The 24087-nt window shown below is 46.6% G+C and overlaps 1 protein-coding gene across 1 annotated transcript in view; it reads right to left on the reverse strand.

Moving 5' to 3' along the window:
- FAM178B (family with sequence similarity 178 member B) overlaps positions 1 to 24087 on the reverse strand; it is a 2784983-nt gene that overhangs the window by 2392630 nt on the left and 368266 nt on the right. The gene's annotated exons all lie outside the window — the stretch shown is intronic.

Consider the following 24087-nt stretch of genomic DNA (forward strand, 5'->3'; position numbering starts at 1 on the left):
AAGCTTTCTCCTCCACCTACCATCATTGAAAAGAAGGCTAATATTGCAGAATTGATGGCCTAGGCAATGTCCTTTTTTAAAAGTCATGTTAATAATAATGATCAAGTAATCTTTTTAGTGTCTGACTAAGGAGAAAAATCACAGCAGATCTGCAAGGCTTGAACCGTGGATAAGGCCAACAGATTCCGTAACAGCCCCTGACCCAGAGACACTACCAACTTACCTGGGCCATCCTAGGAGGAAGGAAAGCTTAATATATTGTGAGCCCTTTTCTCTGGGTTCCATGGAAATCAGATGTTACTGAGCAAGAAGTGGACGGAGAATTGTGGTTTTCTACTGGTGTGGTGGTGCCTCTCTCATTTCCGCTGAGTTTAGAAGTCAAGATATTCTCACCAGGTGTTGTTGCGGGTTTAAAAACTCAGAAACAGTGTGGCCCTTTAACTAATGCCTAATAACATGAATATCCAAGCATCTCTTTACTTTACCAGTCGCTCTTTACTATTTAAAAGAAAAGCACTTTATTTACAAATAAGTAAAAATTCAACATTTTAATCACAGATTGTGAAAGAACCCATAATGTGCATTACCCCTAGCATGACATTTATAGCTCCTGCGTAGTCGCTGTGTATATACATACCAGGCCTCAGGAGAAAAACTGAATGATTACAATGTGCTTTCCCTAAAGGCTGGCATCCCACTCCAACACAATGCACAAACTGGGGGACGGATATAAACGAACATCTATATTGGCAGACATGGTACTCCACCCATACCTATTATCTAAGAGGAGCATTGGGGAAATCCTGTCATATATCACGGCATGCTGTTAATCACAAACTATGAGACCACTTCTGAAATCATTCTAGGGAACATAAAAAGCGAAGCAGACAGACAATGTAGCAGCATCATTTACAGGGAAGTGGAGTTGACTGCCGAGATCTCAGTAGTCGATACTTTAATTGGAAGTGACACCATGGGTACCACTAAAACTTCAACTTAATCCTAAGGCAGATATAGAAGTGATAGTTATGGATAAGGGTGCAGAACCAGAAACAAATCTCAAAATGTTTTGGGGAAAAATAGCATCTATTTTACCCGTCCGAGACTCTAATAGATGAAGGAGCGTATCATGGGGTTTACAGACTGAGAGGTTGTAAAGTGATTTGATCAACAGGAAGTTACAGTCACTCTTATAATCTTTATTGCCACTAACTACCAGCTGACAGGCGAAGCATCTATGCAGAAATTTAAAAAATAAGAGGAGAGATCAATTTGAACTGAGAGAGTGAACAGTCTTCATGGCAGAAAGCTCAGATAAAGGGCAAGTCCAACAACGGGACCTGTGGCTCTACTGGTAAAAGGGAAGAGATAGGCCCAGAACAGAATATCCACTTTAAAATGAAAAAAGAAACTGGATTACCTACTAAAAAGAAAAAAATACTAAAAAAACATAACATAACTAAAAAAAAGTAAAATCCTACTAATTGCAAATTCTAAATCTTTTATTCCTCTGTAAGATGAACAATGGCGTTTCTAGACATAGCGGCAGAAACCTCAACAGCCACCAATATCTCCAAGCACTTCTGGAGATGGGTCAGGTCACAGATAATTTTGGAAACTTCCTGCAGAAAAATAAATGTGCTAGAACTCACTTGCAAGCGTTACAAAAGGGGGTGGTGATGGACGGAGCATCTGAATCAATCAAACACTCACACCCAGTCAAAAGATCTGGGTTTAATCCATCACCGTTCTTTAGCCCACTCTGCCACCCCATTTCAGACATGGCTATATGCAAATCAGTCTGACCCTGCGCCTCATGGGACCCCCTCAGCACCCCCTTTTGTACCGCTTTTGGCCGCCATAAGTGTGGCAGGGTATGCTCAGACGTGAGTCCCTTGCTCACTTTGCCACTGGATTCAAGCAAGCCGGGCTGAAGACGGCTGGAATGCCAGAAACCGGTCCTCAGAAGCTTGTTTACCGTCCAGGGAAGACATGGCTTGGCAGATCGGGCTGGACTGTTCCCATGAGGCACAGGGTCAGACTGATTTGCATATAGCCATGTCTGAACTGGGGTGGGTGAGTGGGCTAAAGAACGGTGATGGATTAAACCCAGATCTTTTGACTGGGTGTGAGTGTTTGATTGATTCAGATGCTCCGTCCATCACCACCCCCTTTTGTACCACTTTTGGCCGCCATAAGTGTGGCAGGGTATGCTCAGACGTGAGTCCCTTGCTCCCTTTGCCACTGGATTCAAGCAAGCCGGGCTGAAGACGGCTGGAATGCCAGAAACCGGTCCTCGGAAGCTTGTTTCCGGTCCAGGGAAGACATGGCTTGGCAGTTCGGGTTTGACTGTTCCCATGAGGCACAGGGTCAGACTGATTTGCATATAGCCATGTCTGAACTGGGGTGGCAGAGTGGGCTAAAGAACGGTGATGAATTATAACCAGATCTTTTGACTGGGTGTGAGTGTTTGATTGATTCAGATGCTCCGTCCATCACCACCACCTTTTGTACCGCTTTTGGCCACCATAAGTGTGGCAGGGTATGCTCAGACTGAGTCCCTTGCTCACTTTGCCACTGGATTCAAGCAAGCCGGGCTGAAGACGGCTGGAATGCCAGAAACCGGTCCATCACCACCCCCTTTTGTAGAACTCACTTACAAAACACATAAAACCCTAAAATTTATATTTCAATCGATATGTCGAAAGCTCTAGTATATTAATAATATTAGCTGAGATAGCTTGCCTTTTCCCTATTACAATTTCTCTTTGATAAATAGGGGTGAGGATGTTATATTTGCAGGATTCTCTCTAACAGAACTACGTGTACACTGAGACTGGTATGAGAGCAAGGGAGCTAGGAAGCACGCCTCAGGTTCTTATAAAAATCAAATCACTTGTGATAAAGAAGAAACTCCATATATTATTCCCTTAAAATATAATACTCAGGTTCAGAATCAAATACCTACTTTAGCCAACTTAACCAAATAGGAAGCATTGGGTGTTTCAAGGTGTATTTACAGTGAGGTGAAGGTGTGCTGAGTTTCTAATTCTATGTCAGGACTGGAGGCAAGGATTTTGCTATTCTTTCTTCACTTTATTGAATAGCAGCCAATCACAGTAAACACAGTAAACTATCATTCCCATGACACCATGGGAATATTACAAAGAAGAAACAATAATAGAGTACAACAGATAGATAGTCTGTCCACTCCTCACTAATCAGGGGGCACCAGCCAGATCATAGTTCCTGGTCACTGGCCCTTCCTCCTCTCTCTTCGCTGGTCGCAACCTGAGATAAGTGTATTTCATTCCCTCATGTATTTACTGTTTTTCCACAATCTGTGACTGCGCATGTTTGTTTCACTAAACAGTTTATTACTCGGCGCGCTATTGGTGCAGGCTTTGATCGCCTCAGTTATTGTGGTGCTCTCGAACACGTTTTCACTTTTCAGTCTGTGTTTTGATTTAATATCACCATAAGTTTTTTAAAAGCCTTTCATGCAGTAGCTTCCTTTTTGACCTTCCCGCACAGGGGGGCGAGAGTCCCCGGCAACTCAAGCAATTCCGGTGAGTGTCCTATCTTCTTCCCTTTTAAGGGTTGGGGGCCATCTGGCGAATTTTTCCAGACTTAGATTTCCTTCACGGGGGACGCCTGGGTTCACCAGATGATTTGGGGTTTTCGGGTTGAGTTTTATGGGACTCCCTTCCAGCCCGTAGCCCCTTGGCCCATCTGCTTCTCTGCGGCAGACTCTGCCTTACTAACCCAAGAGGTACAGGCTCCTCTTGTCATGGAAGCGATTTCCCAATCTCTTTTCTCCCCAGGGGGTTCATCAGCAACCTTTTCTTAGTAAACTAGGCAGACGGCGGTCAGCGTCCAGTCATCAAGTGGCTGGTCTATCATCACTTCAGAACCGAGGGTATTCACCTTCTCAAGGATATTCTGAGGCCACGAGATTGGAAGGCACGCCTGGATCTTAAGGACACCTACCTCTTGATCCTTATCTTTCCCCCCACAGGAGGTTCCTTCAGTTCTCATGGGAGGGCAGGACCTAAGAATTCACCACACTTTCCCTTCGGCTTGTCGTCGGCCCCATGGTGTTTCACCAAAGTCCTCAGGCCAGTGGTGGAGCATCTACGGGCTCAGGGGATGAGACTTATCGTCTACCTCACCGACATCCTGATAATGGCTCAGTGCCCTCGGGCACTCTCACGACAACTCCAGGCAGAAATCAACCTCCAGTACATTCAAAGTACAGTAGAAACACATCAATTAATAAATGTTACTTTTAAAAACAAAACAAAACTGAATAACGCTAAATTCAAAAACACATGTCTTTTATTTAACTGCAAGATTGGCTTGATCATTAAAAAGATTATGGCTTTAAATTCACCATGAATCATGTACAGAAGAGAAACAACTGTTATGTCAATACATCCAATTCATTCGTAGTAACACTTTTATACATACAATAAAATCATAAAGAAGTTTGTTTAACCTTCATATAAAAACCTATTTCACATATCCTTATACACTGATTATGACCTGCATAATCCAAACAGTGAGACAACATAAACAAAAAAGACCTCAACCTTGTCTAATCTATTTGCACATTGATATTAACCACCAAAGGTCAATATATTAACTTAATATTTTCACCCTCCTTTTGGCTTTTAGTCAATTGTGCTCCTTCTGCGTCGACGCGTTTCGGCGTTTTCTCCTAAATTAATGCCGCCTTTTTCAAGACAATTAATGGTACATTGTTGTCTCTCAAACTTTCTCAAATTGTTCCTACAAGCAAATATAAATACATGAATTAGTTTATTTTCTTGCTGTGTGTTTTAGAAGCTGGCAATCCACAAAGGATATATCTAAATCAAGGGAATTATCTCTTTGTGTTTGGTATAGTACCTCTATTCCCTTGGTCTCACTAGGGGTCCCTCTCATATTTTTGTGAGAAATCAACCTCCTGCAGGAATTGAGTTTCGTGATCAACGACCAAATCATCTCTGGTTCCCTCCCAGAAGGTGAATTTTCTAGGTTTCTCGATCGACTCTGTCGAGACTACTCTCAGCCTCCCTTCCAGGAAGATGACGAACATTTGCCACGAGATCCAGCAGGCACCCGTGAAACCACACATCTCTCTCAGTCAGGTGGCCCGCATTGTTGGGCAACTTTCCTCATGATTCAGGCCATCTTTCCAGGGCCATTGCAGTACCGCGCGCTTGAACTCCTTATGGCTGTTCAACTGCGCAAGGAGCTCTCGTACTCGTAAAAGGTGTTGTTGATGCGGAGGCCAAGGAGGAACTCAATTGGTGGGTCGCCAACATGCAGGCTTGGAACGGAAGGGCAATTTTAGGCTCCACACCAGATGTTGTCACAGAGTTTGACGCCAGCAGACTAGAATGGGGTGCAAGGTGTGGTGATTTCACCACAGGAGGTGTGTGGTCACCTCTAGAACAACGCTAACATATAAATTGCTTGGAGCTTCTTGCGGGCTCCTTCGCAAATCAACACTGGACAAAAGATTCGATCCAGTCATGTGTCTTCCTTAAGCGGTACACTACATAAATCACCTGGGAGGCACGCGTTCGAAAGTCCTCTCCAATCTTGCGGCAACTTCTGGCAGTATGGCCTGGACCCCCAGATCACGGTCACGGCAGAGTACCTGCCTGGTCAGGACAATCAAGCAGCAAACTTCTAGTCACGCCACTTCCACGACGTGAGCCTGTGGAAGCTGCACGCTGGAGTGTTTGCGGACCTCCCGTCCAAATGGGGACCCTTTTCTGTGGACCTCTTTGCCTCCTGCTTCGACCATCAACTGTCCAGGATCTTCAGCTGGAGACCAGATCCCCTGCCGTAGAACACAGACGCGTTCCTCCGGAACTGGAAGGAGGAACAGGGCTATGCCTTTCCCGTGTTCGCAATGATCACCAGGGCTCCCACCCAAGTTCGGCGACAGGTGGCGGACGTGGTGATGATCACCCCGATTTGGAGATCGCAATTCTGGTTTCCAGTTCTTCTGGAACTTTCTTGGAATTCTCCAATCCCTCTCCCCCGATTCCCAGCACTCTTACTCAATCCGGCTCAACAGCCTCATCCTGTAAGGGTCTCTAGCTCTTATGCCGTGGCGGATTACAGGGGACGATGGTCGCTCCCAGGCCTTTCGGAGCAGCTGAGAAGTTCATGTCCAAGGCCGTGGCGGATACTAAAGTTAAATGATACAAATTCACTTGGCAATGATGGTCTTGTTGGTGTCTGCGACGGGACCTCGATCCCGTGGCAGCAGATGTGATTCATAACCTACATTTTGTGGCCTTCCAGGCTGAGGGGGGCTTGGCTTACAGATACATCAACAAATTCAGATCCGCCATATCAGCAGGACATGAAGCGGTGGATGAATCCCGGGTGGGGGAAGATCCCTTTGTATGTCGTCTCCTACGGGTGGTAAGACTTTCTCTACCCCTTTGAACCTCGATACTCAGCCCTCTGGGATGTGAACCAGGTACTCAACTTTCTTCTCTCTTGGCAACCAAATAGATTCCTCTCCAGGAAGGAATTTTCAGCAAAATTAGCCATGCTCCTTTGCCTGATCTCTGGTAGGCGGTAATCGGACGTCAGAGCCTTGGACATCTCCGACAGAATCTTCCCCCCCTCTGGGGTTACTTTCACTGTCCACAGATGGTCAAAGTGTGGAACGAAATCCATCTCATATCTTACTTTCACGGATTCCCTCAAGTTGTGTGTGGTGTCTTGTCTCAAGTCATATAAGGAGATGTCGAATAATTCTGCCCTCTAGGCGAGTGACAGCTCCTCATCGCTTTGAGGAAACCACACAGAGCTGTTTTCTCCCCCACGATTGCTCAGTGGGTTTTATGGGCGATGCAGAAATAAGGCATTGACCTACCGATATTTAGAGCTCACTCTACCAGAGGAGAGATGGCTTCTAAAGCATTTACCCTAGGAGGCCGCTTGCAAGATATCTTTAACACTGCAGACTGGTCTTCAGACTCTACATTCAAGCGGTTTTATTTCAAACTGGTTCTTCAGATGGCCCACTTGGTGGTAAGTAAGCTTTAAACTAGCATAATCCTTGCCTCCTTTCCTGACATAGAAAGAAAAATGTCCTAGCTCAAGTACCGTAAAGTTTCAATTCTATTAAGGACTCGGAGGCGAAGATTATCCTACCCAAGGTTTACCAACACCTAGCACCTCCTCACCCTCGTTATGGATTAAGTAAGAATTCGAGAATTTTGCTAAAACTGCATTCTGTTGTACCAGTGTTGGTACTGAAAGGTACATGAATGTATAACCTTCTATTTCAGGGCTGGTCCTTAGCCATGGTCATGTCTTAAAATGTGTTCTTTGGTTGCAGGAATGGACGCAAGTAAACAGGACTCATGAACTACCAATGGAGGTTGGTCTTGCGCGTCAAAAGAGACGGAAGGGCCAGTGACTAGGGACTATAATCCGGCTGGTGGCCCCTGATTGGTGGTGAGTGGACAGACTGTCTATCTGTTGGACTCTATTGTTGTTTCTTCTTTGTAATATTCCCAAGGTTTCATGGTAATGATAGTTTGCTTTGTTTACTTTGAATGGCTGCTATTCAATAAAGTGAAAAAAGAATAGCATAATCCTTGACTCGAGTCTGTAATAGAATTGAAACTTTTTGATAGGGTAGCTAGGACATTTTTCATCCTCTCTACCTAGGTGTGAGTACCTAAGTAAGTCTGAAACCACTGTTGTAATTACCTCCAATGGGACTGCTTTACCTCTTAGTGAAAAAAGAAACCTGACAGGAGCAATTGGGGGTATATGTTTAAGAATTAATCCATTTTATGCACCAAAGTGCCACAGGTGTTTCACCTTAGAGGCACATAAAGCAAACTTTTAAATCTGTTGTTATCCTACTTGAAATATTATGTTATGGTTTGAATTGGAATAGATAAACTATTGTTAATTATCTGGGATAACCGGGAGGGGGGGAGGAGCTTGCTCCCGACCGAGATGGCCGCTTGAGTCCAGTGCTCCGTCTAGTCGTCAAACTATCCTGCAATTATCCGACAGTATTTTTGAACTTCTTTTTCTCTGACCTGAGAATCGACCGTCGGAAAGTGCGGGAGAGCAGCTGCCCCGACTTTGACCAACATCTGACTCGCCACGCCAATGGAATTGCTTTTGGAAGCGGGACGGCACTCAGGCTGGCAGTCCCCGGGCTCGAGTGACTGTCGGGTCGGGGCTGCGCCATTCGGAGTGCGACCCAGCTTGCTTCAGCTCTGCGGCTACGGAAGACTGTAGAGCTTGCGGTGGGGATAAACAATTGCTGCGATGCCTGTGGTTTGGGTGGATGGGCAGCCACTGCTGAGGTCGAGGGAGGCAGTGGAGAGACGGTGGTGGCGCAGCCGGTGGAACCTGAGGCTGCAGCGTTCCCGATCGTGCTGACCTCTGCAGAGATTGGCGGTTGTGTGGGGAGCTCCAGCTCTGCGGAGGGCGCAGAGCCGTTCGGACCTCGTTATTAACGTGCCGGCCCACAACCGTATCTTGGGAGATTTAGTGCGGGGACATTTTGAATACCCACAGCCACTTTGTCTATCGTGGGGTGATCTCTGAGTTGTACGCAGGCTGGCAGATACCGTTAGAACACAACCGAAGGAGACACTGGGGAGCATGAGAGGTGAAGGTGATGAGGTGGGAATCTACGTGTTACAAGCGACTTCTGACCCAGTATAGGGGCCTGCCACAGTGATAGCACCTTAGTGCACTGGGCTCTGTTCAGGGCTGTGGTACTATGTAGGCGATATGTCATACGTATAAACAATCAGTAAATGCTTTGTAAGAATACTGTACACTCTTAAGACGACGCACGTGAGTCAGGGTGGAAAAGAGTATGCTTATTTTTGATTTTTCCTGTGAATTGAGCAACCTCCTCCCACGAGGGTTACACACCAGTGTTGTTATGGGGGGGGGGGGCGACTCTATGGGGGGGTTGTGGGGGGGCTGAGTGGGAGTTTTTGGGGACGCTGCGTGACCAAGTTGGGGGAGGTCTGCTGTGGGAGGGGGGAGGGGGGAAGGGTGGTGGTTATTGCATATTGGTTATTTGGGGGGTTGGTTTGGGGAGAGTTTGGAGGGACAGGTTTGGTTTTTGCATACAGAACGCAATGTGAGTACACAAGTCAAGCTAATATCTACTATGTACAGTAACTACACTGATGGCAGGACAGGCCAAGGTAGATAGGGCACGCCACGCTGATAGTATTGCAGCACTGTCGTGGAATGTCAGGGGGCCTAATGACCACCGCAAGCTGCGGAAGGTATTGAGCTACCTACAGAATGTTGATGCAGCTATGCTCCAGGAGACCCACCTCCCGCATACGAGTGCGATGCTGCGCAGTAAGGGTCTTGCAGGCAATATCACTATGGAGGGCTTCACAACACTTGCCAGGGGGGTGCTAACATGGGTGAACCCTAGGTCGGAATACACGTAAGAACTGCTGACAGCGGACACAGAGGGGAGGTTTGTAATATCCAGATGTCGAGGACGAGGTATGGACTTAGTGTTAGTGAACAGATACGGACCCAACTATGATTGCCCAGAGTTTTATACAACGGTGGCAACGGCCACACGTAGGTACCATACAGCGCAGTTATTATGGGGTGGGGATTTCAATCTTGTGTGGGATCCGAATAGGGACAGATCAGCAGGTCCCAATAGGAGGCCGGCTGCAGCTGTGCAAAAGTCTGACAGTGTGATAAGGGGTTGTGTAGGCAAAATATCTATACTTCATCAAAAATTTCCACTTCTCCAATAGAAATGAGGGGCCTCAGCTTTTGGAACTTCGCATGTGAAATAGAATGCTTTCTATTTTACCCTTCACCAAGGTGCTACATTTAACAAATCTATGAGTATGTTTTAACCAATTATGGCTTTCGTTGAAATTAGTGCCTAAATAGCGGTTAAGGACTGCATCTTGCCCGTAGCGAAAAGACAAATATATGAACATCAGCGCAATTTAAGAAAAATTTCTTTTTTCGTAGATACATTGGAACTATTTGTCCAAAAACTACATCTCCCAGCCTCCCATGGGACATTGACCGCTTTGCTAATAAGCGCCGAACCCATGACGTGTTAGCACGGCGCCAGAATCTATTGCCAAACGAGGTTCATAGGAACAAGACCACCGACGGTAAGAGCTCATAGGGAATTCGGACCGGCTTTGATATGTTAAAGATTGAAACGACTGTAAATGCTAGACCACTCGACTTTGAATTTCAAAACTTTTAATAACCTCCGATCCCATAAGCGTGAAGACGGCAATATAACCGCCGGTAAAACAAAAAAGAAATAGACAACGCCATAGTTAAAGCGGCCACGTTTCTTGTCCGACCACTATTGTCAAACTGTTATAAACCATGGTGATTTTTAACGAGTTCTCAGAAAATATAACCCATCGCTGAGAATTCTCTTTGCTTTGTTTTCCAACAGATAAATTCATAATGTATGCATCTATTTTCATTTACTGAGGCCGACTCATAGACGCCATTATTACAGAGCATTGTACGAACAGACCTCAGTAAGTAGTTTTGAGAATTGCGGATAGAGGCTCCATTCCTTTCTTGGATTAGCAATTCATAGACTGATCTTTCACTGTTTTACAGTTTCCACCAAAGAAACCTAGAAGAAACCCCGACAGGTACTGCGTGAGTGAATGTTGCGCCGAATGTTAAGTTGAGAGTCTCTTTTGTGTGTTGAGATCTGACTGAGTTTTTTGTGTCAATTTTATGTTTTTCAGATTGTATCTGTTTTTGGTCCTGAGGAGAATCCCACGGATTCATGGGATTCGAAACGAGTCGACCCATTTACATTTGAATATCTGTTTCATTTGTATTTGATGACTGTGTGTCATCTTATTTATTGAAATGCAACTAAATGATCGCATGTTGTGCATTTGATTCATTTAATTTGTGTTTAATCATACTCTTTGAGAATCAAGCTCTCTAGGCTTATCCTAGATGTATATATTAAATAGTGTTTTTTTCAACAAACCCCCTTTTTTCACATACCTGTACATTTTTTCACATACCTTTTCACTTCCCCACCACTTGTATGTGCTGTGTATTTATCCAGAATAATTGTGAGATGAATGAAAATGTTGCGAGGTGGATTAGTAAAGTTTGAAATATATGTGGTTTGTCTCCCCCCGTGTTGCCTACACAACCCCTTATCACCCCCGTTGTGAATAAGATTCTAGAACGAAAAATTTAATTCATTCTGTATTTTGTTGATACATATAAACAAAGAAAAAAGCTCCTAAAAAACTTTTGTAAGTAGAAATAAGATACCTACATAAAAAATATTTTTGAAATATATTGGACTGAAAGAGTGGTCATTCTAAGTTGAGAATTATCAACTCAGCTTATTAAGTCTATGGTTAATTTGTTCGAGCAGTACTGGCAATTGTTTTGTTTCATGAAGACACTCCGTACGGCTCTTCTGCTACGAGAGCCAAAAACTGCCGTAAAAACAGAGTCTGGCCCAACCCGCACCCCGGTACACGACAAACAAAACATGAACCCCATTGTCCGTGTCATACCAGTCCTGTACGCCCACCACCTCGTACTTAGAAACCGACAACGGCGCAGACGGTGAGTACAACGAAATCAAACATACCTGTACGTGGTGCCACACGCGCACATCCCTATCAAACGCCTGTAATGTCGGGGTACGTAGCGACACACGCCACCGCATATCACCAGTGTAAGAGTCAGATGTGCCGCACCTATGTCATCGATTTCGGGGTGCGGTACGCTACCGCATATCACCAGTGTAATAGTCAGACGTGCCCCACCTACGTCATCGATGTCGGGGTGCGGTACGCAACCGCATATCACCAGTGTAATAGTCAGACGTGCCCCACCTACGTCATCGATGTCGGGGTGCGGTACGCGACAGCACATCACCAGTGTAATAGTCAGATGTGCCACACCTACGTCATCGATTTCGGGGTGCGGTATGCGACCGCACATCACCAGTGGAATTGTCAGACGTGCTGCACCCACGTCATCGATCTCGGGGTACAGTACGCTACCGCATTTCACCAGTGTAATAGTCAGACGTGCCACACCTACGTCATTGATTTTGGGGCGCGGTACGCTTCCGCATATCACCAGTGTAAGTCAGACGTGCCGCACCAACATCATCGATCTCGGGGTACAGTACGCTACCGCATTTTACCAGTGTAATAGTCAGACGTGTGGGACATAAGTCTGCAGTCTCAGTGCAAGTGTAAGTGATGTGTAGAACACATCCCCAGCAGTTTCCATCATCAGAGTGTGTGTGTGGCTAAGACCCCCACCAGTGCCCAGCATAACAGTGTGTGTGTGGCTAAGACCCCCACCAGTGCCCACCAGTGCCCACCAGTGCCCAGCATAACAGTGTGTGTGTGTCTAAGAGCCCCACCAGTGCCCAGCATAACAGTGTGTGTGTGGCTAAGACCCCAACCAGTGCCCTGCAGTGCCCAGTATAACAGTGTGGGTGTGGCTAAGACCCCCACCAGTGCCCAGCATAACAGTGTGTGGCTAGGACGCCCACCAGTGCCCAGCATAACAGTGTGTGTGTGGCTAAGACCCCCACCAGTGCCCAGCATAACAGTGTGTGTGTGTGTGGCTAAGACCCCCACCAGTGCCCAGCAGTGCCCAGCATAACAGTGTGTGTGTGGCTAAGACCCCCACCAGTGCCCACCAGTGCCCAGCATAACAGTGTGTCTGTGGCTAAGACCCCCACCAGTAAAAGCTGGAACATACCATTGGTAACCTCATTACCATCAGGAAATAGACACATGTTACTGTACCCAAATTTGAACATCACACCAGCTCCCAGGCACACAGCAGTCAAAGACATTAACAGACAAACTAAAGTACAGAAGCAAAAATAAATAGCTTTATTCAGCTGGATCCAAAAATAAAATGCAAATAAGAGTCCTTGCTCTTTGAAGGCCAACAGCCAGTCCAAACAAGTGATAAAAACAGATTGGGCCACAATGGATGTTGACACACCCAAACTTGCCTGCACATGGAGTTCAATCCGCAGAGGAAACAGTGGGGGCATCATCTGTGGAATCACCCGGCACCGCAGGGACAGGAGAGAGAAGGACAGGTGTAGTGGGTGCAGGTGGTGTGGATTCATCCACACTGGCCGGTGCATTGCAGAAAGTAGCAATATAAACTTAGCTGCACACTTTAGCCAGTTCTGTAAAACTTCCACCTGAACCCGGGGACACATTGGGGGTGGAGGTAGAGGGTTGTGAGTCTGTGGTTGTGGGTCTGTGGATGCGTGTGGTATGTCTGTCCCCTCTCCCTGTGGGTGTGCCTACATCCCCTTGAGATTGGGTGCGTGGTGATTTGAGTTTCTTCTGCCGTGTGGGTGTGCTGGGTGTGTCTGTTGTTGTGTCTGGCCTGTGGCGTCTGCGTGTACTTTTGGACGGTATGGGAGAGGCTGAGGTGGATGGGTCAGAAGGAGGGGGGGCCAGATGCTGCTGGGTGGACATAGCTGCCGTCAGTGTTGACTCTATGGCAGCCACACTCCGACGTAGATCAGACATGCCAGATGACATGCCCTCCATGAACGACAACAACTGCGTAATGAGTTGTGTATGTCCATGGAAGACAGTCAACATGGATGTCTGACCTACTACAATCTGCCGGAGAAGGTCCACAGACTCAGCACTGAGGGCAGCAGGGGACACAGGGGCAGGTGTTGCGGTGCCGGGACCAAAGGAGGCACGGGGGCCAGCACGGACCCTAGGGACCCTAACAACTGGGAGGGTGGAGATGGTAATGGAGGAGGAGAGGCCAGACAAAGATGTAGAAGAGTCCATTTCTGCATATTCCCCCTCCTCCTGAGAGTCTGATTCCGAGCCGTCCGCATGGTAGGAGGTGTCGGTCACATGGGGTCCGGCCCGCAGACTCTCCTCACCCTCTGTGCCACTGGCTCCCTCCGACTCCTCAAAGCAGGTGGTACTGTCGCTGGGTCCCTCTGTGTGGTCCGTGTCTGTGTCTCCTCCAGATTGTGGTGATGATGCTGTTGGCAAGGAGAATAAGAAATACATATCAGTCACCTGTACACATCTGACAAATCAGCTTTAAAAAAATTGCTAACATTTCTAAACATGGCCTGCATCATGAGTCCAAATCCACTGAACTATGCACAATGCCAAGCATAGTCTTGGGCAATCTGAAGAGAAAGTAAGTTCAATGTATAGTAGGGTAGAAGTAACAGGCAAGGCAACAACTGGTATGAGAGAGACACATTGATGACCGACTGCCTGACAACCGGATAGATGATGATCAGTCACTGTTCATTTTCACACCCTGACACACAAAACCAGACCTGGTGATGGTCGAATTGCTGCGCCCCTGTGCCACATGCTAAAAGTCCTTCATGAACTGCCATGTGAAGCCATCCTGGGAACTGGAGCCAAGTGTACCTTCACCTCACACTGGCATGACAGATGTCTACACCCAAAGTCAAATTGTCTGGTTGACCATCTGTAGGATTTCCTAACAACATGCAACATATTTTGAGTATATGCACATACACACTGCACAGTGTGAGTATGCACAAGCCAAAATGATTATACATGAACAGTGTGGTCCTGTAGCTAAGACATCACAATTAGAAAGTACACCATGGACCAAGGCCCCCGAGGCTGACTCTTGCAGAAAATACATGGTGATACTCCAGATCAGTGCGAAAATATGTAGAAGGGCAGACCCAGTGCACATGTGGTGCTACATGTAAGGTAACAACAGGTGTCAAGACCTCAGTCCAACATGATGATGTGCTAAGGAATTTGCATACTAACACATAGCACCTTAGGAGTACCTGTGAAAGAAAAAGTGTTGGCACAGAGCTGGGCAAATGTGGAGTAGGGCAAGGCATGTAAAAAGCATCTCCTGAAACTTGGCAATTCTCATGCCAATGCATGAAGTGGCTGTCTGACAACACCAGTCCAGCTGTGGGAGTGTTAGCATGCCTGGGAGCACTGCAGGTAGCATGTGACTCACATGACAACAAACAGACATGTACCTACCCCCTTCTTGCTGCTGTCTCCCCTGCAACTGCCTATGGAGGTCTGGGAACACCACTTCCAGGACCCGAAGCATGTTGGGGGTGAGGTGGCGGGTGCCGCCATGCCGGTGTGGAGCTTCCAGCTTCAGCTGTACTCTGGCGATGCGGCGGGTCCAGCACCGGATGTCCTGCCACCTCTTCTTGATGTTTCTGAGCCTCCTGCGAGGCCCCCCTCTCTCCTGACAGCCCTGGCCATGTTCAGCCAGATGTCACCCTTCTCATAGGCAGATACCTGTCACGAATGTAAAGATAAAGAACATCAGTACACCTGGTCCATGTCCCAAAGACACACATATGCACAAAATACTTGAGGGCAACAGGCTATAGGATGAAGAACACACTTGCATCATTGTCCAGGAGGATGTGGCCTGTGAGCAAACAGAAATGCACTACATGCCATTGTAAGGCTACAGATGACATAAGGGCTGCAAACCACTCATTCAGCATGGCACTCTCTGAGCAACATCTGCCACATCAGGCTGCACTGCAGCATGTGACATGCAGTCACACACCCCACTACAACAAATAACCCTCTTCAGACAATACTGTGCACATCGGCACTCCCTCAAAACAACATTGCATCTCTGAAACATACATACACAATGGCTGTAGTATCACACACACAACAGGTGCACACTCCAAGGTAATGCACACATCACTTACCTGATCCTCTGGTCTCCCATACAGCTTGCTGTAGTTGGGCAGGAGGGCATCCAGAAGGGCCTTGTTCTCAGCATCACTGAATGCAGGTGCCCTCTCCATGCTCAGCTAATCAGGGTCCAGAGGATACAGAGACAGCAGCTGTGTTTACCACTCCAATTTTGTGCAGGCAAGTGCCCTCCCTCAGCCACATGCTGACTTATATATGTACTGCTGAGGGTTTGTGAGTGCAAGGAGTAGTGTGTGATAGGCCAGAATTGTTTGCATCCTATGTTCCATCCAATCCGATGACACATAAGGCCATGACACACATATGCATGGTTTGAAAAGTGAGCCAGAGCTGAACAACAACTTTTGCAACATTGTATACTTTTGCCCAACTGAATTTTCCAGATCACCTGTAGGACACTCTCAAATCTCTGTAACCATGACAACCTGGCTGCATTCTAATCCTACCACTGTTGCTCTAGATGTTCTGTATGTATTTTTTTGAATATACACACAAGTACGGTGCGATTGCCCTAGCAAATGCAACTCATTCAATGGTGAAACGAGGCTTACACACGCACGTACCATTAAAATCTGAGTTAAAAAAACTTGGTCATCCAGATAGCCAGACTTTGTTACAGTTAATGACCTAGAAGTTATATTGTTACAATCAACCACTATGGTCAAACTCATTAGGAGCCTATGCAACCAATTTTAACATTTTTATCACAAGCTGATTTTCATTTGAGATGGGAAAACAACAACATATAATATATGCGTCATCATATACATTTTTCATATGATGGATAATCTAATCCAATGTCCATAAAGGTTACATTAGTAAGAGACAAAACTTTAAAAGAGAGTAGATGAATCTGGAGAGAGAGTGAATAGGGTAAAGTGAAATAGAAGGAACATATCCCAGGGACAAAGGAATGTGCTGTAGAGGATAGACACTCTTTTACTTCTCATCTTGCAAATGTAAAGAAAGGGGTCCCACATACCGAATTCTTTTGAGTATAAATAGTCGTCGTAATGGGTAGGTAGTTTCTTTGTAACTAAACTTTTCAAAGGATCTCGTAATTAGTAGTATTGGGAAGCCTAAAAAAAGCACGGAACAGAATCACATAAGAGGTTTGCCAGAAGGGAACACAAGCGCCTAAGTACCCATAGTAGCATTGGACTTTCCCAGGAGAAAAGCAGGATAACTCTTTGCCTTAATCATATTTCCATGAAACATCAACATCTATATTTAAGTAATCTTGGGAATCCACAAGCCTAAAAGATGTCTATATACCTCAATACTGAGGTCTTTATGCTGAAACACTGTGTCTGTATGCTGAGACATCCCTAAGGAAAAATACATTTCCATGCAATATCCACATTTTTGTTTAAGAAATCTTCGGAATCCACAAACCTAAGAAGTATCTATACAACTCAATCATGAAACCTTTGTTGAGAAGCACCGTGTTTTTATAGTGAGACATCCCTAAAGAAAATTACATACTTCTTGTTGAATGAGAGCCCTGTCCAAATTGATGTCTCAGATGTACTCCAATTAATATATTTAAATTGAAGTTGTGACTCACCACAAAATTATTTGTACGTGCAAACAAGTAGTCAGAATGTAAGTCGTCTTCAAAAATTTGGCAAGACGTCTATGAACAGTCCTGAGAGAATGATAAATTAATTTAGTGATAATGGGCAAACTCAGATTTTAATTGTATGTTTATATGTTTTTATGGCAGCCCTGAAGAAGTCCCTTGAGGACGAAACGCGTCGGCTGCGAACACCCGTGTTTTGATTGTACACCTTTTTTGGAATAAAGAAATCACAACTAAGAAACCCTACGTCTGTTATTATTTGCATTGTAGTTCTGTAATTCTGTGGTGCACCTTTGCATTTATGTATTGATTTCTTGAGTTCTTGGATGAACTATCACTGTGACAGTGGGTGTTAACCAGTGTGCATACAAACTACCAGGGGCGACTTAAAATGTGGGGGTGATTTGGGTTAGGTGGTATAATTAGGAAGTTTCCACTGTCTCTTCTTTCTTTTGAAACACGCACGTGAAACACGCTTGCATATGTCTAGAATGCATTGTGGAAAAGAGGCGTACACACGCACGTACGATTGGGGTACGCTCTGCTTGCGTATGTCTAGAATGCATTGTGGAAACGAGGCCTACACACGCACGTACGATTGGGGTACGCTCTGCTCGCGTATGTCTACAATGCATTGGGGAAACGAGGCCTACACACGCATGTACGATTGGGGTACGCACTTCTCGCGTATCTGTACAATGCATTGTAGAAACGAGACCTACACACGCACGTACGATTGGGGTACGCACTGCTCGCGTATGTCTACAATGCATTGGGGAAACGAGGCCCACACACGCATGTACAATTGGGGTACGCTCTGCTCGCGTATGTCTACAATGAATTGGGGAAACAAGGCCTACACACGACGTACGATTGGGGTACGCACTTCTCGCGTATCTGTACAATGCATTGTGTAAACGAGGCCTACACACGCACGTACGATTGGGGTACGCACTTCTCGCGTATCTGTACAATGCATTGTGGAAACGAGGCCTACACACGCACGTACGATTGGGGTACGCACTGCTCGTGTATGTCTACAATGCATTGTGGAAAGAGGCCTACACACACACGTACAATTGGGGTACGCACTGCTCGCGTATGTCTACAATGCATTGGGGAAACGAGGCCTACACAAGCATGTACGATTGGGGTACGCTCTGCTCGCGTATGTCTACAATGCATTGGGGAAACGAGGCCTACAAACGCACGTACGATTGGGGTACGCACTTCTCGCGTATCTGTACAATGCATTGTGGAAACAAGGCCTACACACGCACGTACGATTGGGGTACGCACTGCTCGTGTATGTCTACAATGCATTGTGGAAAGAGGCCTACACACGCACGTACGATTGGGGTACGCACTGCTCGTGTATGTCTACAATGCATTGTGGAAAGAGGCCTACACACGCACGTACAATTGGGGTACGCACTGCTCGCGTATGTCTACAATGCATTGGGGAAACGAGGCCTACACACGCACGTACGATTGGGGTACGCTCTGCTCGCATATGTCTACAATGCATTGGGGAAACGAGGCCTACAAACGCACGTACGATTGGGGTACGCACTTCTCGCGTATCTGTACAATGCATTGGGGAAACGAGGCCTACACACCCACGTACGATTGGGGTGCGCACTTCTCGTGTATCTGTACAATGCACTGTGGAAACGAGGCCTACGCACGTACGATTGGGGTACGCACTGCTCGTGTATGTCTACAATGCATTGTGGAAACAAGGCCTACACACGCACGTACGATTGGGGTGCGCACTTCTCGCGTATCTGTACAATGCATTGTGGAAACGAGGCCTACACACGCACGTACGATTGGGGTACGCACTGCTCGTGTATGTCTACAATGCATTGGGGAAACGAGGCCCACACACGCACGTACGATTGGGGTACGCACTTCTCGCGCATCTGTACAGTGCATTGTGGAAACGAGGCCTACACACGCACGTACGATTAGGGTACGCACTGCTCGCATATGTCTACATGCATTGGGGAAACGAGGCCTACACATGCACGTACGATTGGGGTACGCTCTGCTCGCGTATGTCTAGAATGCATAGGGGAAACGAGGCGTACACACGCACGTACGATTGGGGTACGCTCTGCTCGCGTATGTCTACAATGCATTGGGGAAAGGAGGCCTACACACGCACGTACGATTGGGGTACGCTCTGCTCGCGTATGTCTACAATGCATTGGGGAAAGGAGGCGAACACACGCACGTAACATTGGGGTACAGTGCATCAGACATGCTCAATTGAATGGTTGTGTAGGCTGCGTCCATGACCTCATACATGTCAACATTGGGAGACTGAACCTAGCAAATCACATGGCAGGGATGTAGTGTACACTCATGCTGACCATGTGGATGTATACATCTGCATGGCATCCTTCCATCAGCAGGCCCTAGGTGTGGCAGACAGTGATGAAGCACAGGAAATGTCATCTTGTGACTCAGTTGATGTGTGAAGAGCATTTGAGATATGTCAATTATCATGGTGCACATGTGGTTCACATATATACAACACGTGTCACCTGAGTAACGTCTGCAACATATTGTGATGCACATCAACACTGGAAGGGCACACCATTGAGTACATGGAACTGTCACATCATGACATTGACATGCCCACTGTCACAGATGTGAAATTGAAGCACAGCATGACCCTGTGTGACCACGTCATGTGTGTGCCACATGCGACATTGTACATGCTGACAGCATATGAAATGAACAGGTCAGTATAATTTTCCTCCCCTTACAATATCCATAAGCGTCAGACTGGATCTGCAAATTTGTGCTTAGCAGTACCCTTGTGCGTCAGTAGGCGACGTCTGTGGCTTAGTGTGTGTCGTTGGCGTTGTGTGTGCCGTAATGACGTTGTCTGAGTACTCAGACCCCGCCTACCGATTTTTTCACACCAGGAGCGCAGTGCCGGTATAAGTGTCACCTAAGTTATTCAAAATCAAAACATTGTACAATCACTTTTGATGACTTAACTTGAATTTTCGACTCTGGACGGTGCCAATGGGGATGTCTGGTGTCAAGCCTGTGAGGATAGCGACCGACTGATGTCGGTGACTGACCCTCACTGTCGGTGTCTCCACTGTCTCCACGTCAACCACGACAACTGAGGTACCGGGTTTTTAGGAACCCGGTGGTGCCAGGGGAACAACACCCAGAGACCTCTTGGTTCTTCCTGTTCTGGACCACAGAAACAGGGAGTCTTCTACGTGATGTCAAAGATCGAGTTTTATTGGCTGCAACCAAGTAACAAGCGTCCTAGAAGTACAACAGCACGGGTCGTATATTCTCAGGAGACTGTTCGTTTTTACAGAGCCAGCCTTCTCTTTTTATACACAATATTACACTTCAGGCAAGAATTCTTTGTTTTATGATGCAACCATATACATATTTCTACAACAAAGAAAAAGCAAAGTCATAATGGCCAGCTTACATTTTCGTATGTCCAGTTTGTGATGGATTACCCGGCCAGGCCCAGAACTACCATCAGATATCGATGAAACCCCAATAAAATCGGGCACCTCCTCCTCGTAAAACTAACCATGAAGAAGAAACAGGGACAGGTGGTTTGTATGCAGTGAATGGTTTATGACATGTTGTGCCTTGATGTTAATCTCGCTCGGCCAGTGGGTTGGGGACTGCCCGAACAGGTTTGGCTGGAGGCAGCTCGCCCAGGTCAGAGAGGAATCAGCAAAGGTGGACGTGTCCTTTCAGCTCGAATTCGGCCTTGGTCAATTGGCTATGTAAGGGCAACCCACAAGATGGATGCCGCTCACAAGATGGAACCTCGAGGGTTCAAGACAGAAACTACTGTTCTAAGGTGATTGCATTGCTCGATCACGACGCAAATGCACAGGTATAATGTCCAAGTCATTACCGGTCTGCCGATACCAAATTCGTCATGATTGGATGATATTTTGTGACACGAGTGTTGGGCCTCGATACCATATCATAGCAGGGTCCATAATGTTCAGAACCACAGACCCTCCTTTTGCCCTTATATAGGCAATAACTCATGCTAATCTGAGTCCAAATCTGTATTCATGAAGTCATGGAGATGTTGCTGTAGCATCATCCTGTTGCTCAGTTCGTCCCTGGACACAGGCTTCCTTACACATGATGTAGCACAGAGGCCACATATTGCAGGAGCGCACTGCACACACAGGCAGAACATAAACAGAATGTCTAAGATCATTCCAATGAATATCAGAATTTTCTATCCCCAAGCAGATATAAGTTCCCAGAACCACCCCAGCAAGGACCAGTCTCCTTTGTCCACATGAATGGACTCAGAGATCTTGTGCAGTTTGGAGATGGCCTGGTATACTGTCGGAGCGTTGTCAGGGATGAAAATGCAGCAACGAGATTGGATCACTTTACATACCCCACCCCGGTCTGCAAGTATGACATCTAGGGCAACCCTGTTCTGAAGAGTCATAAGGCGGTCTGACTGGAGCTCTGCAGTCAAGTTACTAAGGGCACCAGCCGTTTCAATCACGGCGGATTCAACTACCCTCGTCAATTGGCGAATGTTCCGGCTGTTCACCATAGGCCCCAAAACGGCAGAAAACCGTTTGCGAAATCTCCAAACTCCTGTTCCGCAGTGCCGTCTTTACTCACGACACCCCTAACTGTCCTTGTCCGATGGTAATCTGCCTCGGCCGTGTAGGTGGGTGGCAGCAGAAACGAGATAAAACATGTGCCCGAGAAGTCAGGGGGCAACCATGTATACGCTCTATCGTGGCAGACGAAGTAGGTACCCTTAGCTGCTAGGAATGAAGGAGAGGTCTGAGACGAGAAAACGTAAGTCTCAGTACAGACACTCTTCCCTAACTGAGCTCTAGGGTTTTTGCCGTTTCCCTGCAGACATAGGTGACCTTGGTGGGGTACTATCCAGATTGGGGAGGATTTCTTTGATTTCTAACTCTCAGCCAAGGAAATTCCATATTGGGTTATATTCCATCTGCTGTAAGGCGTCAATTCATCTCTGGGAATCGTTTTATACGTGTCGACATCCCTACTCATATTTCTAATTCCCGCCACTAGTGCCTTGTTGCTTGAGTTTTCCCCTGGGACATATGGTTCGAGGGCAAACAGGAACATTGCTCGAAATGCCCACAGAGAACCATGGTAGCCAAATGGCATGACAAAATACGGTATACCCTTGTCTGTCGTGTGTGGCATGAGGCCACATACCCAGCAATTCGTGGTGTTCATTACAGACTGGTGCTGGTGTAAGAGCTGGACGAATGAGTTATTTACAAATTCTAATCTTCTGGCAGACTCGTGTTCAGGTAGAGGGTGAAAGGAGTGCAGGGAAACAGTAGGAGGAGGTGTGGGCTGAGTGTTGTGTACAAATGTAACTCGAAAGGTGAACAGAGCATAGCCCACCAAAAACATCATTATGCTACACAACATTAAAATGCATATTACTAAAAATTGTTTTCTTGCCATCACAGTGCATATTGTCTTTTCAAAATTCGTAGATCTGGCAGGTCTCTCCATCTTTGGAAACTCCATCCTCTAAGTTGCTGCCCGCGGTGGGAGATTGATTCTGCTAAAGAGTGCTTCTGCTCAGTCCAGGGTAATTCCCTTAGACCAACCAGAACTGTCGACCTAACCGTCTCCAGCTGCACTCCCTAGACTGTGGCAACCGCGACACTACCAGAAGAATCGGATGGCGGTTCGAAAATCAAAAATGAGCAAGTTTCCTGGACGAGAGAGCTGCACAATCAAAAATAGTTCTTGGGGGAAAGAAAACTTTATTAGTTTATTTTTATTAGTTCGTTTTTCTTGGCCTCAGATTATACCGTTGTTTTCCTGGCAAGGTGTGGTCTTCAAACAAGACTTCAGGTTCTGTAGTGTCCAACTGCATTGACGGTGGCACGAATCCTCGCAGAATGTTGTCACTCTCCTTTTCTGTAGCAGTTCCTTTCAAACGTGCATCACTGAAGGATAAGAAACAAGGCGTAGATTCAGTCTCTGAGTCGGTGACCCCCTCCTGGACCCACCGGTCATAGGGCAGAGGTAGAGGGATCCGTTTGCAATGGATCCCGTGGATCCAGTTCTTCTTTCCTTCCACCCGAACGGCTGATCTGCTGGAAAGAAGGACGAGGTGTGGGCCGGTCCACCTGGGCTGTTCGTTCTTTGTTCGCTGGAAGTTTCTCACCAGGACCCAGGTGCCAGGTTCAATTGCGTGGCCTGGATCATCAGACGCTGGCGGAGAGGAACTGTGGACCTGTTGGTGTAAAACACGCAATTTGGTTGTCAATTCGTGCAAATAGTCAAGCAGTACAGGATGCTCTATCTCACTGAGCTTTTTGGGCCTTGGCACTCCCCATATGTTGGCCGGGCGGCCGAACATGATCTCGTGCGGACTAAGTCCCATTCTAGAATGGACGGTCATTCTGGTAGATAGGAGTGCCAAAGGCAGGGCGTCAGGCCATTTAAGGCCTGTGCTTGCTTGTATCTTGGCTAATTTTAACTTGAGGGTGCCGTTATAGCACTCTACTAATCCAGCTGATTGGGGGTGATTTGCAGCGTGGAACTTCTGCTGTATACCTAGACTCTCACACACTCTCTTCATCACTCGTCCCACGAATTCACTCCCATTATCACTCCAGACCATTCGAGGCATTCCAAACCTAGGGAAGAATTCCTTGACAAGGG

The sequence above is a fragment of the Lissotriton vulgaris genome, chromosome 11, assembly GCF_964263255.1.
Source record: "Lissotriton vulgaris chromosome 11, aLisVul1.2, whole genome shotgun sequence".
NCBI lineage: Eukaryota > Metazoa > Chordata > Amphibia > Caudata > Salamandridae > Lissotriton > Lissotriton vulgaris.